Raw genomic sequence first — 6,000 nt, 5'->3', positions numbered from 1 at the left:
TAAAGTTTGTAAAGACAATTATTAAAAATTAAAAGAGGAGGGATTGAGAGGAATGACGTGTTTGTCTTTACAAACAAGCTGTGAGTCTGCTGATAAGATGAAATTATCACTGAGAGATAAAATAAATAATGCGATGGATTCCACTGATTGAGTGAAAGATGAAAGGGACACTGGGGAAACACCATAAATTCCATAAGAATTAAAAATTAAAAAGGAGGGTTATACATTAGAGGGGAATCGTAGGTATCAGGCATTCCAGGAAGTCTGTACCTCTCAAGTACCTCAGCCAATGGGGAAAGAGAGAAAGAAATGCAGCCAGGAAATTAGGATGAAAAGGAAGCTACGCCCTCCAAAAATTTGAAAGACCCCAGGGGAATGCCCCATGGCCTCTCCATTTATTTGAATAAAGTAAAAGGACTCCTCTGTCTCCTTTTTGGACATAAACCTCTGGTGTTCATGGATTAATTTTCCTGACATTATTAACCTCTGAATTTCACACCCTCCCACTTAAACATGAAAAATCAAGTTGGACACACGAAAATCAAAAGCGTAGTGAAGTATGGTAGCTATGATTTCTAGTTTTAACTGTGTTAATTAAAGCTACTATTCCTGAACATCCAAACTGACTACTTTGATAGCACCCAAGAACCCATCAAGGCAGTTTTGATTTAGGAATGGTATTCCCCAATTTATTGTTCCCACTAAAATACTCCAAAGAATGCTGCTTGTTCACTCCCCCCTCTGCTTCCACCCTGTGACAGGATGAAGAGGAGAATTAGAAGCACAAAAGGAGAAGATCACAGATTAAGAACAATTTACTGGAAACAGCAATGACATAAGGAAATGAACGGTAACAGCAACAATATTAATAACAGGGTGTACAAGGGAGGCAAACGATTCACGTGATTTGCTCACCAGACAGAGCCTGGCAACACCTGATGGCTCACCATGCTATGCAACCCTGAAGGGACCCCTTCTCCTGTCTCTGGATGTTGGAGTCTGAGATACAGAGTGTGTGCCCTTGTTTCTAATACTTAGTTCTAAGATCCAGAAAAACACTGAATTTCATATAACATGAAATTCATGAGCATGTTTTCATGGTGATACATGAAAACAAATGTTAAAGTTAGATGGAAAAAGCTAAAAGTGTGTGTAGATTAGAAATTTTTTTTTAAATCACTGGGTGAAAAGTTAGAGAACAAGAGACAAGATGGAGGATTTAGAGTGTTGTCTCTTGTCCCTTCTTTCTTCTTCATGTTCTTCTCCTAGAGGTTTTTGGGTAATAGTAAGTGATTGGACAGATAATGTCGCAGTGCAGCACATAGGTGAAGGGTCATTAAGAAAAATAATATATGTGTCCATTGTTAATTGGGTTAAAATAGGTATAAAGATAAAAGAACTGCGTAGTTCAGGGCCATTTTGTGCATTAGACACAAAGTGAGCCACAAAGCCTTGTTGTACCATCAGAAGAAAGAAATGTACCAGATTACAAAGAATTAACCTCGTGCAGCCAGCCTAGAGAGACCTGTCAAGTTTTGTGATGACTTTTTAATAAACACGAGAAACAAGATTCTAACGAGCTCAGGAGTTTTCTTCTAATCATAAGAACTGAGATAAGCAGGGCTCCCCACGAGGGAGGATCCCAAAATAATTCCGTCCAAAGGAGGCTGAGAAATCCAGGAAGAAAAAGAAAAATACAGAAGAAATGCAGCAAAATCAGAGAAACAGAAAAAGGATTTTTTAGAGAAAAGTTACATCCGGAAAATGAAGTGTGGTGGTATAGAATAAACTCCAGGTCCTAGCCATGCCCCCCTCCTGGCTACTGCAAAAATTAACCCTGTCCTGGCTGGAACAAGTACATTATCCACCCCTTTTTCTATACTATCTACATCATGCCCAGATTCTACACTTTCCAACTATATATATACATACATACATACATACATATATATATATACACATGTACATGCATGAGTATCATTTCCATAGTCAATTGCCATCCCTCCAAAAAGTCTGTTGGGTTCATTTAGTCCATGACTACAGGTTCTATCTACCCTAGATGTCTTCATGGAAAGGAGGGCTGGTGTGCTGTCAGGTGGTTGCAAACTGCATCAGGAGCTCACAACTAGTGTATCTGGAACAGTCCATTCTCATGGTCCATGGTAGTAATGGCATACAGTGAAAGTGTCATTCAGAAACCAATATCACACAATTCAACATTGCTGACTGTTCTCACCAAAAAAATCAAAACCCATTAAGGTGCACATGGTGTTTCCCTGTCCCTCTGATTACCCACCAGGTGTACACAGGTCCTTGAACAAAAATAATCCCACGGCTGGTTTTGACTTGGCTTTAGGCAGGACTAATCCAAACTGTCTTCCTTAACATATTCCTCATAATGCACCAGAGGAACATTATCCCTTTCTACAGTATGTGGAGGTTTTGATTGGGCAGGGCCATCTTGGTTGGTAGAGCCTCTAGTGTTAACTAATTAGATGGCCTTTGTTAAATGTAGAGGCCAATGTTTGAAAATACCACCACCAATTGCTTTCAGCGTGGTTTTTGACAGTCCATAGCACCATTCAACTTTCCCAGAGGCTAGTATGTGATAGGGAATATGATGCAACCACTCAATACTGGGCTCTCTGGCCCAGGTGTCTATGAGGCTATTTTTGAAATGAGTCCTGTTGTCTAACTCAATTTTTATTGGGGTGCCACAATGCCACAGGACTTGCTTTTCATGGCCCAAGATGGTGTTCTGGGCAGTGGTGTGAGGCATAGGGTACATCTCCATCCACCCAGGGGTTGTTTCTACCATTGTAAGCATGTAGTGCTTGCCTTGGTGAGTTTGTGGGAGTGTGATGTAATTTATCTGCCAGGCCTCCCCATACTTATATTTCAACCATCATCCACCATACACAATCTTTACCCACTTGGCCTACTTGATCACAGGGCATGATTCACAGTTGTGGATAACCTGGGAGATAGTCTCCATGGTTAAGCCCCCTTCCTTGACCATGAGGCCATCTGTTGCATCTCTTCCCTGATGACCTGAGGAGTCATGGGCCCACTGAATCAGAAATAATTCATGCCTATGTTGCCAGTCCAGAAGAACACCCAAGGTTCCACTAATCGAGCAGGCCCTGACCAATCTGAGGCCTTTAGAACAACAGATGGAGATAAGGTTCCAGTGGTACATATGAGAGGTATGCTGGGAGAAACTGTTTGGGTTAATTCTGCCTCCAGCAAAGACAATCCAGTCTGTGGGGTTGTCTTCACTCAGGGACCGGGTTGCACTTGGTGGGTCATGCAAAAGGTTGGAGAGACCCGGTGCGTACCTCAAGGGGGCCTTGTTTTAGGGTGAACTACCCATGACACTGTGCTTGTATCTGTATCTGCATGTACGTATGTATATAGTTAAAGTAGTGTGTGTTTGTGTATAATTTAAAGGTTTAATATTTGATGTAACATTTTGGTATGGGAAAAAATTCGGGGTGGATAATGTTGGGGGTTAGGTATCTTTTTTTTTAGTTCTGGCTTGCCCGTGGAATTTTTACCCATTAGTTGTGGGGACAACCTAACTGTGGGTACTTGGTGGGTGCTTGAGAGAAGACAAAGAGTTCGGCTGGGCCCAGGGGGGGAAGGGGGCAGGAAAAAAGGAGGGTGGGGACAGTTTGGCGGGCTTTCTTCAGCTTTGGAGAAGGACACTTTGGGCACGGAGCTGTTGCAGAGGGGACAAGGGAATTTCGCCATCACCCAGACGGAGCTGCTGCTTCTTCGCCTTCCTCCTTCTTCCCTCTTGGTTGGTGGCCTCGCACCCCCTGTCCTACTGGGACGTGCAGCAGTGCCAGCCACTGCCGCGGAGCTGCTGATCCACCTCAGCCACCAGCCCGCGATCTCAGCTCATCCCTGCTTTTCATGCCAACTGTTCCTCAGAGCCCTGCAGGAGCACTGGGACTGACTGCCCAAGGGGGTTTGTGAAACAAAGCCTCCCCTCCATCCCTTCCCGTCTCAGCCGAGAAAGCTGTCATGGGGCCCCTGGTTCTGTTTTCTTGCTAATGCTGTAGTTATTGTTGTTTGTTTGCCTGGTTATACTTGTAAACAACTGTTATTCCTATCCCCAGATCTCTGCCTGAAAGCCCCTTGATTTCAGAATTATAATAATTCGGAGGGAGGGGATTTACATTCTTTCATTCCAAAGGAGGCTCCTGCCCTCCCTAGCAGACACCTGTCTTCTAAAACCGAGACAGACATCAATACTAATGAGTTGATGCATGGCAATGGCAATCTCTATAGGAACTACCGCTGCATAGTTTGTGTACACTTGACCATATCTGGATTTATAGGGGATTACTCATTATTTTGATCCTTAAAGAGTACCTCCAGCACAGCTAATTCTCTCAGGTGCCAGATACTTTGCTCCATGGTGTTCCACTGTCACCCTGAAAATCAGGCCTTTCAATATTGTTTTCATAATTTCTAGCCACTTATAGATGTTTATACATTCCATTAAAGATGAGAGGAATGATGAGCTTGTCTTTACAAACAAGCTGTGCGTCAGTTGATAAGATGTAGCTATCAGTGAGAGACGACGGAAACAATGGGATGGATTCCAGTAGAAGATCAGAGGCACTGAAAGAACACTATGAATTCCATAAAAGTTAAGAAGGGATTATGCACTGGGGGTGGGGGGGGGAAGGTATCGCCGCCGGTATCAGGCGTTCCGGGAAGCCTGTACCTCTCAAGTACCTCAGCCTATGGGGAAAGAGAGAAGGGACAAGCGGCCGGGAATTAGGATAAAAAGGAGGCTGCGTCCTCCAAAAATTTGAGAGACCCCAGGGGAATGCCCCATGGCCTCTCCCTTTATTCGAATAAAGTAAAAGGACTCCTCTGTCTCCTTTTTGGACATAAACCTCTGGTGTTTGTGGATTAATTGTCCTAACATATTTTTGGGGGCTCGTCCGGGATATTTCCACCGTCCGGGGCGGTGGGCAGTGAGTGGAGCTGAAGGCGTGCCTCACCCAGTTTCGGTGATCAGCTCCCCTTGGTGGCTGCCAGCACTGGGCGATCGATTGGGTTCCCGAGACTGTCCAGGAGACAGACGAGTGGCGGACCAGGGGGGTCCGTGAAGAGTCCACAGGAAAGGACCACTGAAAATCTCACCGGTGAGTAAAATGGGATCTTCGGGGAGGAAGCCTGGGAGGGCACCCAGGGAGGGTAGCACAGACAAGCCTGGGAGGGCACCCAGGGAGGGTAGCACAGACAAGCCTGGGAGGGCACCCATGGAGGGTAGCACAGGCAAGTCTGGGAGGGCACCAATGGAGGGTAGCACAGGCTAAACAGAGCACCCATGGAGGGTTGCAAGGGTACAGCCGGGAAGGGGTCTCAGCAAAAGGGATGATGATCCCATAATAGCCCCAGAGAGTCCCTTGGAGAGAATGCTAAGATCTTGGGACAGATTATGCATTCACACAGAGGTAACTATAGAGATGATGGTGAAATATTGTTATTATGTATGGCCAGAGTATAAGTTGCCAAATGGACTTATATGGCCACCTTAGAAAACAGAATTCATTTGTGTTGAGTTCTGTGAAGGTATCTAGAGGAGAATTGGAAAAAATGGATTAAAAGGGAATGTGGATTGATATGGTTTAAACAAACAACAAGAGAAATCTATGTGTTAAGAAAAAAGGAGAAGACGAAAAGGGGGGGGGGAGGGGGAAGAAGAAAACAGTGAAGATTAAAATGTTTTTCAGCACCTTCCCCCGTCTTGTCCTCTGGTGTTACCAGCTGACCTAAGGCCAGCTGCAAGCCCCTGTATCCTCACCTTCCAGAACTAGAAGGGATCAGGGAAATGCTGTTCCTACAGCTTCACCTGAAAATAACAGTGGTGTAGAGGGAAGGGAGCAGCATATCATATCAGCACCTGGAACTAGATCTCGAGAATCCACGCCCGGGGTGGGGGGGGCAATAAGGGGAGTCAAGAAAGAGTCTTTGACA

Source organism: Pseudopodoces humilis, chromosome 12, assembly GCF_049639895.1.
Source record: "Pseudopodoces humilis isolate 2021_Gansu_Grassland_sample_001 chromosome 12, ASM4963989v1, whole genome shotgun sequence".
Classification (NCBI taxonomy): domain Eukaryota; kingdom Metazoa; phylum Chordata; class Aves; order Passeriformes; family Paridae; genus Pseudopodoces; species Pseudopodoces humilis.
This window is presented reverse-complemented; position numbering follows the sequence as displayed.